Below are 15,576 nucleotides of genomic sequence, written 5' to 3'. Positions count from 1 at the left end.
CTGTGTGGGATGTTGTCCGTTCTCCTCATAATCTGTTGTCGTCTGTTTCCTGAGCTATACACAAGTTAAATATAAAAAAATAGCACAATAACTATTTTTTTTGTGAGGAAAACAAAAGAATGACACATGATCTGTTTATCTCCATTGGATATACTTGCCAGAGGCCATAGTTTTTTGTAACTTAGCTCTGATACCACTTATAACATCTCCGACACATCACATTTATAACAATTGCAAAAATAAAAAATAAATAAATATATTACATAGTTCATTCATACGCTCCTATCTCGAGATGATAAAGCTCTGCACATTACTTTTAATGTTTTCGGTACCACCATACCCATGATTTCGATTTCCTGATTAAAGGTTGGTTGTCATGCTTAATTAGTTGACTTGCGTTGATATTGAGGTGGATTTGTTTAATGACATGTGAGCCATGCGGCTTCCAGCCACTTCCTTTCTATTTTTTGTGCTCACTACCATCACATGTATTACTTCGTTTGTTGTTGTCTGTCATTAATCCTTCAGCTCCATCATGTACGTGGCATGGGTAGGCCGTCCTGCCTCGGTTGCACCTCTCGGAACTCCCGTCCTCATTGACGGTGTAGAGTCTGCCTCACAATCCAACGATGGGACTACTCCTGGGGTTTTACTCTTCTCCGGTTAGCGTTGAAGGTGGTTTCATTTGTTTGGAAACTTTTCCTCAGAGCCTGCTCTGGTGCCGCCCTTAGTTTTGCAGTTCTATTTCGGTTTGACAACTAGAGCCACGACGCGGATGGCTTTGCAGTCTCAGCTTCATGGCCTGGTTGTTGGCGAGCCTTTATCGGGTAATCTTGGTGTTTCAAGCTAATCCTTACTGTATTTCTTTATTTATCTCAATTAACGCATAAATTATGTTGCCAGACGCTCTAATCGACTTCTTTGACTGATTTACCTTGCAGGAGGCTTGGTTCCAGATTCGAGGCTCTCAGTTATACCTGGTGGGGAGGCTCTTCTCTAGCTTCTGTCTTCAAAGGCTTCCGGGTAAGAATCCATCCCAGATTGGTGCTCACTGTCTGGAGGATTACTACCCTAGGCTGTTGACTAGGTCTCGGCTCTCTGCGAATTTTATGGCTCTTCTCTTCGGATGATAGTTTTGCAGTCAATGTATGATTAAGGTTATTTTGGGGTTTTCCTTTAAGTTTATCATGTGAACTCCCTCTGGGGTTTTGGGGTTTTCTTATGTACATCCCCTGAAAATAGAGGGCTTTGCTTCCCGCTACAGGTTCTAAAGTTTTTATAGTACTGGACTGTCTAAAGATTTTGTCTGTTTTTCTGAATGTATATGGGAGTTTAAGGTTCACAAACTGAATTGTATTTTCCTAATTTCATTTCGGTTGTCCTGGGTTCATAGCCGGAACTATGCCTTCATGAATCGAATTCTTTTCCTCTGTTTATATATAATTCATTGATTGGACAATCAATACCCTTATATGATTGTTGTGTAGAGTTTATTCAGTTTTAGGGAAGCATTTACGTTGGATTCATGGTTTCACTGCTTGAAATGTGGCCCTCGGACCAACATGTTAATTTTTTCTTAAGATGTAAATTCTGAATGTCAGAAACAGAGTTATTTCGGAAACTCGCATTTGGGGTTTCTGCCATTACACATGCATGTTTATAATGTAATTTCGTTTTCTCTAGTTACCAATTCTTTTAGTGTATTCGTTCACTGTTTGTTGGCTCTATGAAATTATTGACAAAGGATTTCACCCCTCGTAGGGTTCTAGAACGGCCAGGTAGGGTCCTGTTATTGATAGTCCAAACTCGGGGATTTTTACTAGGTTCATCTAGGGTTTTTATCCCTGAACCCTGGCTTGGGCGACCCCTACTATGCGCACTCTCTGGGGCTTGGCAACTACTCCAGAACTTAATTCTTCTGCAAATAATTTTAAGGATACATATAATCAAGAAGTTTAACTGTCAATTCTTTCTACGGTTATGTACAAAAACTCCTTCGTTTTTTTCTTGGGCGTTTAAAGTCTGCACAAAGTTCTGTAATTTCTTACTATTACTATAACAGTCTATATCTTCTCTGAAATTTGTAAATTTTAGCCAGGTGGGTTTAACCGTGTTTTTCCATTGTGGTCATATTTTCTTATTCCAGCAATTAATAGAACTGTAAAATTGTTTTCTTTACATTTAGAATATTGGTCATTCTTCCTACATTTATAGACTACAAGAACTGAACTTTTCAATAATAAATATAAACTAATTTTACAGTGAGAATGTCTCGCTTCGACAATTTTCATTTTTTTCTAAATTTTTCTGAAGTAGTAATCACTGTAAATATGTGCTACTGTAGACTATAAATAAAAGTGCATATGAGTCATACTATAATTATTCCAGTTATAATCTTAGAAGCCTTTCACTCACATTAGAAAACATCTAATTCAGTTCGATGTAACAGTGTAAATTCCATAAGGTACCTCATACTTGAGTTGCTTTTAAGTAAGTAACTCCAATGGAAGAGGTCACATCTGGTTTCATAGCTAGTCAAACCTCTCGACCATGAGATTGTCTTTCGGGACCAAATCTCCCCCCTAGCTTGCTCACAAGACCTTCAATCTTCTGCAAGTTGCTCGCGCACAATGCTCTTGCTATCTGATCATCACCAGACATAGCAAGTTTTTCCCCTTCTCACTGCCTGTCCCTACAGCGCAGTTTTTCCTCCCCCCTACTTCCTTTTCCTTTGGAAGCCTTGCACAGTTAGGGGAGGTAGTTAGGGTTTTTTTCTAGCAACTATTTCTTTTAACTTCCTTCCCTCAGAAGTTACATGATCTACTGCCACTAGAAATCATTTCTCATTTTTCAATAAATAAAAATATTATTTAATTCACACAGATAATAACACCAATTATTCAATTTGTTCTTACTACAGTAAATAAATATTTACAGCTTTCTGGGGGATTACAATTTTGAGACGCATACACTCTTTCAAGGATCATCATTTCTGTTGTGGTTTTTGTTTTTACAGTTTTTATTATTTTGGTATTTTGGACACTCACTATGACATGGCCAGACTTTAATCTATACATCCATGTTCATATGCAAGTGTTGAATTTTAGGTTGTTTGATTTTGCATGACTCATAGATAGTTTTATTACTCTTGTGACTGCTATGGGTTGGAGGATAAGTTTTTATATATGCTTATATATGTTGCTATATGGTGAAATGTTTAAATGCATGTGCTCATGTAACTTTTTATATATCTTGATAACAAGTTACGACTTGTTTGCGGCAAATAAAAATAAAAATAAAATAAAATAAATAGAGCAAGTGACCTACAAAATCATCTTTATAAACTTATAAACAACTATAATTGTAATTTAGGATATTTTTAAAAGTTTAGATATTATACCTTAGTATAGTGTTCTAGGGGATTATTTCAAATTGAAAAATATCATCCATATAAACATATTTTTTCAGCACGAAAAAACTTAATATTATTTTTATAAGCCATGATGATACATACAGTGCCAGCATTCTATAATAATGAAACAGCCTGTAGATTTCATTGGATAGATGACGTATCCCAACACTCGAAGTTCCAGGATACATACTCGGGAGCTGAGAGAAAGCTACGGAACTTAGATTGATTGAGCTCAAAATGATTCAAAAAAAACTGCAGAGAATGTATATAAAGGAAGAAAATACCTATACTGTTTGAAAACTAACATATATGCATAAGACGAATTAAAGTTAACCAAAATTTCCCCCAGTTATCACTATATGCCTAGAAGATGGAAATCCTCGATCTGGTAGATATTGTTGTCGACCTTTATCTGCATTCTCCCTAAACCCTGTTGTTGTTCTTCCCATCCACATAAACATATTTTATGCAAAAAAGAAAAAGAAAAATTGAAAGGTTAAAATAGCTAATTGATGAATTTATTTATGAAGAATTAAAGTATGTCGGTCATTAAAAAATGGTGGCAAATTTAAAATCTATACCCTGAATAATTAATAATTAATTAAGTTTTATTTTCTAACTTATAATTAGTTGCAATTATTTATCTATTGATTGAAATATATTATATTTTTCTAGATTTATGATAGAAATTAGTGTCTAAGATGAATCAAGAGTATTGATAGCTCTTTAATTCATATGTTTTATTATTACATATTTAAATATTAGCATTGTTTTTAGTTCATTGAATTCATGTTTATTTATTATATTTTTCAACATAACTTGGAAGGGGATGGCTTAAAAGATGCGAAGGGTATTGACAATTTTTTAATCAATTTTTAATGTCAAATTCATTTTATTTCATTATATGTGTATACATTTTTTTTATACTATGTTGTATAGAAAGTTTATTTTAATCTCTCGATTAATAGTTAAAAGTGTACCACTTGTTCACATGTAAGAAAACATTGCATGGATATTGTACAATTTAATTTAAAATTTCATTATTAACGCATTTATATATACATGTTTTTTTTTTTTGAAATTGATGGAATATTAATGCCATAAAATTTCATAATTGTATTTATGTATGTTTAGTTTCCTACTCTCTTGGTGTGAACTTCATCAAATATTAAAGCGGTATTACATTTATATATACATGATTTTGCTCTCATGATTAATATGTTGTAATATAGAATTATGTTAATCATCAATCTCATCAAAATTTAATTACTAAAAATATAATAATTAAATATTAACAAGTAATTATTATATATATATATATATATATATATATATATATATATATATAATATGAATATAAAATATTTGGGAGAATTAATAACTTTGAAAGATCAATTGTTACTATTACATTAGATATAACTATTTCATAAATTTCACAATTCAGCCAATTACAACATTGGAAACTAACCCAAAAAACGTTCACCAAACTACTCAAACTAAAATCATTTGATAATTACTAATAATTAAATTATTTATAATTATATTAAAAATAATGGCATTACGACTCCAATGTTAAAACAAAGGAACTTTAACCAAATAACTCTCTACACAAATAACTCTCTACACACATCAATACAAGGCCAAAGAAAAAAAAGCAACACTAGGATGACTCAACAATGGTGTAATACAATACTACTCTGACATAAAATGAAAAGTAAAAATGCATTGGTAACTCCAATATTACTACAATATGACTCAAAATGACTAAAAGAGTTTTAGTCATTGATGTTATAATGACTAGTACGACACATGTGGAATTTAATGACGTGGGAATGAAACAAATTTTACGGAAATTTTGAGGTCACTTGCCACATCATGTTTTGCATTCCCATACTTTAAATTTTATATTAAAAAATGCACTATGAGCTAGCACTAATTACTATGCTACAACCCATATTTTAAAAATACATGTAATTTTAGGTTTCATTTCAACGTATTCTATATTTAGTTTTTCCTCATGGGTATGTGAGTCAAAATACATTACAGTGCAAATGAAGCCCATAATATTTCTTCTACATAATTTTATAAAAAATCATAGAGATATTTTAATCGCCTAAATGTATAGAGGTTTTTTCTTTAGGAAAAATTCTAACAACTATGAATGTATAGATATCTTTTTTTGGAGCAAATTTCTAACCACTTTAATATTTTTTAAAATAAACATTAATACTATTTTTGATATATTTTAAAAACAAAAATTATTTAGTATATGTTTTAAAAACAAAAATGTAAATATTTTTTAAAAACAAAAATGTAAATATATTTTAAAAAACAAAAATCACATAGTAGTTAGTATTTGGTATTTAATTTAAATATAGCTTAATTAAATTAAAAATAATAAAAATAGATTTCACAAAAATAAAACAATTAATAAATATTATAGTGTTGAATATTATCACCAAAAATTAAGAAATATGATTAACTAATATTGTTTATATTAACATATATGTGTTATTTTTGTATTAATATATATAATTTTTATAATTAAATTTATTAAAATATGTTTTTAATATAATAATAAATCATCTTAAATTGAAAATATGAAAAAAAATTATAATTCATGTAAATGGAAATAATAGAAGAACATTAAAAAAAATTCAAAAAATTAATTAAAAAGAAATAAAACTAAAAACTAAAAATTAGTAACTAATAGAAATGAAGTTACTAAATAATCCATAATAAGACCTCAACCAATCACCTTTGAGACAAATACATTTAAATAATAATAAAAATAACAAAAAATGAATTCCCAAAATTAAAGTATAGATAAGTGACATAAATTTTTGGTCAAAGACAAACTAATGTACAGTCAAAAACAAAATTTAATGCGTAATACAATACCTAATAAAAAATTATTAAACTTTTCATCACTTTTCTAATACAAAATAACTATGAAAAGAACTTCTACCAATTAAAAAAATTAAAAAAAAAAATATCAACAATATGTGAAATCAATTTAACAACTTATGTGAAATGAAATCTCACTCTTATTACTTCAAGTATTTCTCACATATCAACATCTTTTTAAAATATATATTTGTCTATCTCAAATATATTTATCTATCTCCCAAAAACAATAAAGCAAATATTTTTATTTATCTATCTCCCCAATAACAATAAAGTAAATATTTTTATTTATATATCTCCCAAATAACAATAAAGTAAATATTTTTCCATAGAAATTCTATTCCTACGGAGATTATTTCTTCCAAGTCTAAATGCTCTAACATGTTATATGTCATCATTTCCGGAAAATAAACTTTTCCTTCTACCCATTTTATGGAGTTTTCTTATTTTTTAATCATTAAGTTTTATAAAAAAAATTCAAAATAATTTAATCCTTAATTTTTTTGAGTTATCCAATAGATTGTCTACCATCATAAAATGTGGAATTTGGCCCTTTTTTATATATAAAAGTTTAGTATGAAAAATTCCAAAAGCTTATCAAGACTTGGTATGGATTTTGTAATTGATTTTGATAAAATAATTTTATTTGAAATTATTAATTTAATTTCTTTATTTACAAAATTTATTAATTTTTTATAATATTAAATATATTTTTTTATTAAATATTAATATAAATATATATTTATACTAAGAAAAATATTTAAATAATTAAAATGATTATCTCATAGTAAAAATTTCAATTATTTTTATCCTTATTTTATAATAATTTTATTTTCTTTTGAAGATGGAAAATCCTTATTCTCTTTACATAAAATGAGTTAACTTGAAATAAGTTGTGGTTTAATTATCTTTATAAAAATTAATCAATATAGAATGATTAGGTTTATGCAACTTATAACTTAAATAATTTATAAACTAAATATGATATTTATACAAAAAAAAAATATTTTGAAATTGGACAAAAATTATAAATTTTTTTTCCATAAAAAATTATTAATATGAAATAATAAATATTATTTTTAAATTAAATTTCAAATAGCTAAAATAAAACCTTATTTATTTTCTTATCATTAATATTTATATTAATATAATTATCTATTTTTTTAATAAATATCAAAAAAAAAATTTACATAAAAATCTTATTTTCTTATTATTAATAATTACACTGAACTTTAATACCATTTCAAGACTTTTTACTACGTAGAAAAACTTAGCTACATTACTTCCTCTTTCTACATCAAGCTATAGTACCTCTTTTTACATTAAAAAACCTTCAAAACTAAGGTACAATTTGTAAGGAAAAATACACTTAAACATTGGATTGATCCCATAATTCTTCAAGAACATCTCAGCGCCTAATAATTTGTAAAACACATCACTTTAAACCTCCGTACAAATTCAAGAATGAATAAATAACGATTAAGACATAAGTTATTATGACCATTGTTAGTAAGTTGATGTACATAAATTACATTAAATAAAGAAAAAAATAAAGAAAATATTATGCAGCCATTGAGGGAATAAAGATCTTTACACAAGTCTAAAAACAAAGTACACAAATTTAATTCCACGGTGTAATTGTGTTGATAGAGCAACTGGACATAAATATCTCATTTTTATATAAATAAGGGTATTTAAAAAAAAAATTGGTGTAATTGTGTTGATAGAGCAATTGGACATAAATATCTCATTTTTATATAAAAAAATAAGGGTGTTTAAAAAAAATAGTGTAATTGTGTTAATAGAGCAACTGGACATAAATATCTCATTTTTATATATTTAAAAAAAAATCAAATATTATAACTTCGTATGGTGTTTTAGGAGATTATTTTAAACTGAAAAAATCACACATATAGATATATGTGAATGAATATTTAGTAGAAAAAATACAATTTAATGTTAAAACTTGTAAGGGTATTTAGACGGGTTTAGCTAATTCTTATGACTCGTTAAATTTTAGTAATTTGAGATGAAGTGTTTTGATGTTTAATGGATTGATGTGTACATGTAATTTATTTAATTTATAGGTTTATAGTAGTTTATTGTATTTTTATATATTATGAAAAATAATATTTCAAAAGATGAGAAGGGCATTACAGCTTTTCATTTAATTTTTAATGTCAAATTCATCTCATTTCTTTATATGTGTAGATGTTTTTTTATACAATGTTGTATAGAAAGTTGACTTTTAATCCTTTAAAAGTAGCTTACCACTTGTTTAAAGGTAAAACAAATTACATGGTGGTTGTATGATTTAATTTTAAATTTCATGGTTAATGCGCACATGAGCAAGACTTTTTTGCTTCTATTTGAAATTTGATTGAAAGCTAGTATAGTAAAATTTCATAATTATGTTAATGTTTGCATGGTTTCTTACTCTTATGGTATGAAATTCGTAAAATGTTAGTAGGGTATTGTATTTATATATAGGGTATTGTGTTTATATATATATATGGTTTTTTTTTCATGATTATATGTTATAAAATATACTAATCATCAATTTCATCAAAATTGAAATCTAATAAATAATTAATGATTAATGATTATTAATTATTACTACTTAAATTAATAATAATAATAAACTTACTAAAAATAATTGAATCATACTTTAAAACGAAGGAACTTTTACACACAAATGACTCTAGATAACCATCAATACAATGTATATGAAATATTAACAACACAAAACTAACCTTGGTATGATTCAACAATGGTGTAATACAACATATGACATAAAATGAATAGTACAATGCATCAATAACTCTGATATGATGATAATATGACTCAAAAGGACTTATTTTTTATTATTATTGATGCTATAATGCCTCTAGTATGGCACACAGATGATGTCATAATGCCATCTAATATGAAATAGTGACATCCATATTGACAATTTTTCTAAAGAAAAAATCACAATTTTCATTGATAGTATATGAAAAATACATTTTAAATATGTGATGTGGCGCATTCAATAGGCTGTAATGAAAACAAGCATCCACAAAAATAAAACAGAAGTCATGCCTTTTAAAAGGCCGATATCCATTCCATCAGAAGTTCATTAGTTGCAAACAATATGTCATAAATACATAGCAAAAAACAAGGTAACCTCCTTCTGGGAATTATATATCAAATCAATAGCAAGAAAGGAAAAGTATGATTTTAGTTAGGAATAGTGTCCATCTGCATGCCTTCTATAAAAGGCCTGTGATAAATTCAAAGGTTGTATCATATAACTATTCTATGATCTTACATATGCCCAAACTTTGTTCAACATCCACGTTAGAGAGAGCATTTGTAGAAGTGTTTCTTTGCCTATAGATATGAAAACAAGAAATCTTATTAGAAACTTGTTTTAGTTGTAAAATTTCTTCAAGGATTGGTATCATTGTGTGAATGTGTCATCTTGTAGTCTCATTGAGCCAATTAATAATAATCAAGAAGTCCACAAAGATCTATAAACATCAGTAGCCCTTCTCTATAGTAAATAAAAGGAGAAGTATGAGACTATATAGTTCTACATAGTTGTGTGTGCCTCTGCCCAATCCACTTTGTAACTTAAAAAACTGTTCTTTCCAGAGAAATAAAACAACTCCCTCCCATTCACCCCCAACAAGGGAGGCCCCATCAAAATATACATAGGTATAGGAATGATCAACAAATTCTATAGTAATGTTGTGTTGTTGGGGCATAGACTCAACTACAAACAACAAAATGAAAGTGGCCCAAACCTGTGCGCTCACCATTTCAGGAGTGGTGAATTTTCCTTAAAATGTATCATTCCCATATTGACACACTTAAGTGCTACTAAGATGCAAAAAAAACAAACAACAAATGCAAAACCAATACTAGAATGAGTCCATGGGTGTTTTCTACCCCAAAAAATGGTGTTAAAAGATGTTAAATAAAGTTGTGATGTTATTCTTGTTGTTAAGATGATGCCTTACAAAGCACATGTTGAATTTAATGATGTGGGATTGAAACAAATTTGATAGAAACCTTGAGTTTACATATGACATCATATTTGAATCTCAATACTTTATTTTTTATTTCAAAAAAATGCATTGGGAAATAATACTAATTGATATGCTACAACATCATATTTTAGTAGTCCATGGATTTGATTTCTCATCATTCTTATTGCCTCTACTATCTCCATAGAAATTTATTAGTTTTAGTGACCGCTAGGTTCCATCTAAAGAGCTTCTACATTCAGTTCTTACTTATGGGTATATACCTCAAATTTTAGAGCAATCCAAATCAATCCGAATATATTTCTTCCACATATTTTTTATAAAAAATTATATAGATATTTTAGTTTCCTAAATGAATAGATGTCTTCTCCTAGAATCTAATGATTAAATGCAAACTAGGTATTGGACTAGGCACAAATTTTACAGTTGAACTCCTTGCTATGTGGTGTGCCATGAGGATTTCCCTTTGGAAGCTGGTAAAATATTCAGATTGTATGGGGATTCAAAAGTCCTTATGGACTAGTTTAATGGAAGAGCTAACTTAAGGGTCCTTCATTTAGAATCATGTCAAAGGAAAATCCACCAGTTATAGGAGCAATATGATGATGTGAAATTTTTTCATACATACAACGAAAATAATGCCTTGGTGGATACATTATCCAAAGAAGCTCTGCTATTAGATGTTGGGTTAGTATCCATCTCAAAGGTGTTTAATGGTAATGTGTTGTCTATTTTGTTCTTCAATTTGATTGATCCTTTTCAAATAGGATTTCGTTAAACTTCAAGATATGTTTAAGGCCTAAGATACATCTAGGATTTTGTTCTCAACCCCATTTTTAAGTTATCAAGTGTGCTGCTATGTAATGAAGAGTATGTACTTTTTGATTTCCTATGAAATATCAAAAGTATGTTAAAAAAGAAAGAATATGTCTTCTCCTCAACAAATTTCTAACAACTATAAGGTTTACCAAAATAAACACTAACACTATTTACTACATGTTATATAAGTCATGAATTAACTAGACATTTTCATCACTTTTTCTAATGGAAGAATAAGTATGAGGCCGACTTCAACAACTTATAGGAAAGAATAAATAACCAACAAAAAAATGTATCAATTGTTGAAAAAATTCAAGGTGTTGATATAACTCATATGCAATAAAATCATACTCTAATTAATTTATGCATTTCTCACAAATTAACGATTTTACATTTTTGGTGAATAGTTTTCATTATTGAAAGTGTCACAATTTAGCAGAGGGAATTCTTGAGCTCTAAAAACACACAGAACTAGGGTTTGCAGCAGGATTTCAGAGTTGGGCACCATGGAGGGGCGAGAAGGGGGGAGCTCCACTCCCTCCTACAGTCATGTTGTATCAAACCGCTTCAAGAAGCCCATGGAAGTGGAAACCAGGGGTACAGACAGAGGAAAACAAGAAAACAGCAGAGCACAGAGGCAGGCAAAAACGCAAGAGGAAGTCAGAAGAGAGAAGCATACAGGAGTAGACAGTCAGAAGGCTAACCCCAACAGTAGGACAGGACCATGTAAACCTAAGGCATCCATCACACCCCGAGTGGTGTTAAGTGATCCAGCACTACAGGCGCACAGGGAGCACATGGCGACTTATGCAGTGATATGTAAATTCATGGGGTTTTGGCCAACGGAGAAGGCACTACACGCATGGATAAAGAACCATTGGAAACCTAAGGGAGAAATAGATCTACACCTTGGATCCAAAGGTTTCTTCACAGTTGTGTTTACGAACCTAGTGGATAAAGACAGGGTGTTTGAAGGAGGACCTTACTTCTATGTGGTTGTAGGCCTCTATATGAGGCCATGGGTAATGAACTTTGTTCCGGAGCAAGAAACATTTACATCGGTGTCGGTATGGGTAAGACTATATTCCCTACCTCTAGATTATTGGCTGCCAGAATCATTAAAAGCCATAGGTAATAAACTAGGGCATTTTTTAAAAATATCAGAAGCCACTCTGTGAGGAAAATATACCTCCTTTGCCAGAATATGCATGGAAATGGACCTTTCTGGGGCTTTGTTGGATGAAATAATTCTAGAAGTATATGATGAAGAATGGGTACAGGCGGTGGACTATGAGCATGTACCCTTCAGATGTCGCAAATGCCATGAACACGGGAACCTCTTCAAAGACTGCCCTTTAAGTAAAATGGAGAGTAGTACCAAAGCAACCTCAGGTAAAGAGACTGAAAGCTTTACCAAGGTGGGGGGTAGAGGAAAAGGAGGGAGAAAAAACCAAAAAAAAGCTATGAGGAAAAACAACCTAGTCATAATAGGTTCAAGATATTAGAAGAAGAAGAGGGGGATGAAAGAACAAATCAAGTAATGAAGGACAATCCTGTAGAGAAGGAAAAGGATGAGAGCATGGAGGATAGACTTGATAAAAGCCAGCAAAGGGAGGATCAGCCAAGCACTATGGAACTTGATAGGGACCAAGAGATGACCCCAAGCGAAGTGGGTACGGAGGATCATGAACTGCAGGACATACTGGAAAGGGAGCATCTCGATCTAGAAAAGTTCCTAGAGGAAGGAACAACCAAAGGAGTGGATTCGCTACCTCAAGATGAATTTAACAGAGTACAACAACTCTTCCTCTGGAGAACGCAGGAAAAGGGTGCAGGGGTCAAAAGAAACTATGATAGTCAGGATAATGGAGGGGTTAAAACTATGGAGGCAACAGGGGGACAAGCTCCCAAGAACCCAGGAAGGAAAAGAGGAAGAAAAAAACAGAATGAGTTGTTGATTGAATGTGGAAAACTCATGATCAACTCAGGTAAGATGAAAGACCTAACTAGTTACTCATTTACAAATCTTTCTTAATGAAGCTTACAACATGGAATATTAGGGGTCTAGGAAGCAAAAGGAAACAAATAAATCTCAGTAATAGAATGAAAGAAGAAAACCCATATATGATATTTATCCAGGAAACAAAATGTTCAATAGAAAAAATAAGAGAAATACACAGAAAATGGCTGATTAAATATGAATATCTAGAAGTTAAAGCAGATAAAATAGCAGGAGGAATTCTCACACTTTGGAACCCTCAGAAAATAGGAATCCTAGATGCTGAAGCATCCAGGAACTATCTATCAATGGTCATCCAACCTTTGGGGGACAAGGAAGTTTATTTGATCACAAATGTTTATGGTCCACAAAAGCCTGAAGACAAACTCAGGCTTCTTACCTCACTGGAGGAATTAAGAAACAGACATTCGGGTATCCCCTGGATTCTGGGAGGGGACTTTAACATGATCAGGTCCCTATCAGAAAAAAAAGGTGGAACCAGATCACTAGGCAGAGATTCCATAGCATTTCAGAATTTCATAAACAACATGAGGCTAGTAGATACAAAGACAAGTAATGGTATCTTCACCTGGAATAATAAAAGGGGAGGAGAGTCTCAAGTGGCCTCAAAACTAGACAGATTTATTATCTCGGAGGACCTCATCCTTACAGGCCTTGACTTGTCAGCTACGATACTCCCTTTTGGTGGCTCAGATCACTGGCCTGTTCAACTTGAAGCATCCTTTATAAGAACTCCAAGAAACAGACCTTTCAGGTTTGAAAACATTTGGCTTACCATTCATGACTTTATCAACAATATTGAAAAATGGTGGATAGAGGATATCCAAGTTCAGGGCACTAAAATGTTCCTCCTACATAAAATATTGAAACACATCAAACTCAGGCTTAAAGATTGGAATAAGAATGAGTTTGGCAACATTTTTGAAGCCAAAAAAGTAGTTGAACGGAAGCTACAAGAAATTAACTAGATCCTCATCACAGATGGCTTCAACGAGGAGAGAAAGGAACAAGCTGACCATCATCAACAGGAATGGGAAGGATTATGCAAGCAAGAGGAGATATTCTGGAAACAAAAATCAAGGGTACAATGGTTAAAAGAAGGAGAAAGGAATACACGGTTTTTTCACAAATCTACCATGGATCACAGGTCTCATAACAAGATTTCAAAAATCAAAGATTCTCAAGGAAATCAACTCAATACCCACAAAGAAATAGAAGTTGCTCTGGTTCAACATTTCCAAGGCATAGCTGAGGAACCTCTCTTAGACAGATCACAATTCATCAATGACTTTACAAAGCACATTCCTAAGCTTGTGACAAGAGAAGACAATTATAATCTAAACAGACTAGTGAATGAAGAGGAGGTCAGTGGAGTCATCAAAGAGATGCAAAATGGAAAAGCGCCAGGTCCGGATGGTTTCAATGTTGACTTCTTTAAAGCATGTTGGGGAATAGTCAAGCACGATATCATCGATGTGGTGGAGGACTCAAGGAAAAACAAAACTGTTTTGAAGGCGCTCAATACCTCTTTCATATCCTTGATTCCAAAGTAGGATAATGCTATGACACCAGATAGATTTAGACCAATAGCATTATGCAATGTGGTGTACAAAATTATTTCCAAAATAATTTCCAACAGGCTTAAGCCCCTTCTTCCCACTCTCATGTTTGAGGAGCAAACTGGTTATGTGGAAGGCAGGCAAATTCTCAACAAGATCATTCAAGCTCATGAGGTGGTTCACTCACTTAAGAGCAATAGGTAGGCATGAATGATTATACAACTTGACCTAGAAAAGGCTTATGATAAGCTAAGCTAGGCTTACATAAGGGAAGTTCTAATAGCTTATGGCTTTGACCATAACTGGATAAGATGGGTAATGGCCCTTGTAACTACCTCTAGTTTTTCAATCCTGTTAAATGGTTCACCATCCACAACCTTTAAACCTTCGAGAGGTCTCAAACAAGGAGATCCACTGTCACCCTTCCTCTTTATTCTCATGATGGAAGGGCTAGGAAATGCTATCAAATTTTCCAAAGCAGAAGGCCAAATCCAGGGTCTCAAACTCACCATGAATGGAGATGCTTTGAACCATCAACAATTTGTGGACGATACCATGTTGCAAGGTACACCCACGATCAAGGAAGCTCTAGCCTACAAACAAATCCTGAAAGACTTTGCAATGGCTGTGGGTACAGAGGTAAGACTTACCAAATCAAAGATTTTAATACTAACATTGCTATTCATAGAAATATATCTAGAATTCTAGGCTTTCAAAGAGATATGCTACCCTCCAAATATTTGGGAGTACCTCTAACAGACAAACCTCTAAGCAAGGTAGTTTGGGAGCCTGTGACTAATAAGCTCCAGGACAAAATCCAGAAATGGA

This window comes from Pinus tabuliformis, chromosome Q, assembly GCF_031772625.1.
Source record: "Pinus tabuliformis cultivar Carrire ecotype Pingquan chromosome Q, CPIR1, whole genome shotgun sequence".
Lineage (NCBI taxonomy): Eukaryota > Viridiplantae > Streptophyta > Pinopsida > Pinales > Pinaceae > Pinus > Pinus tabuliformis.
This window is presented reverse-complemented; position numbering follows the sequence as displayed.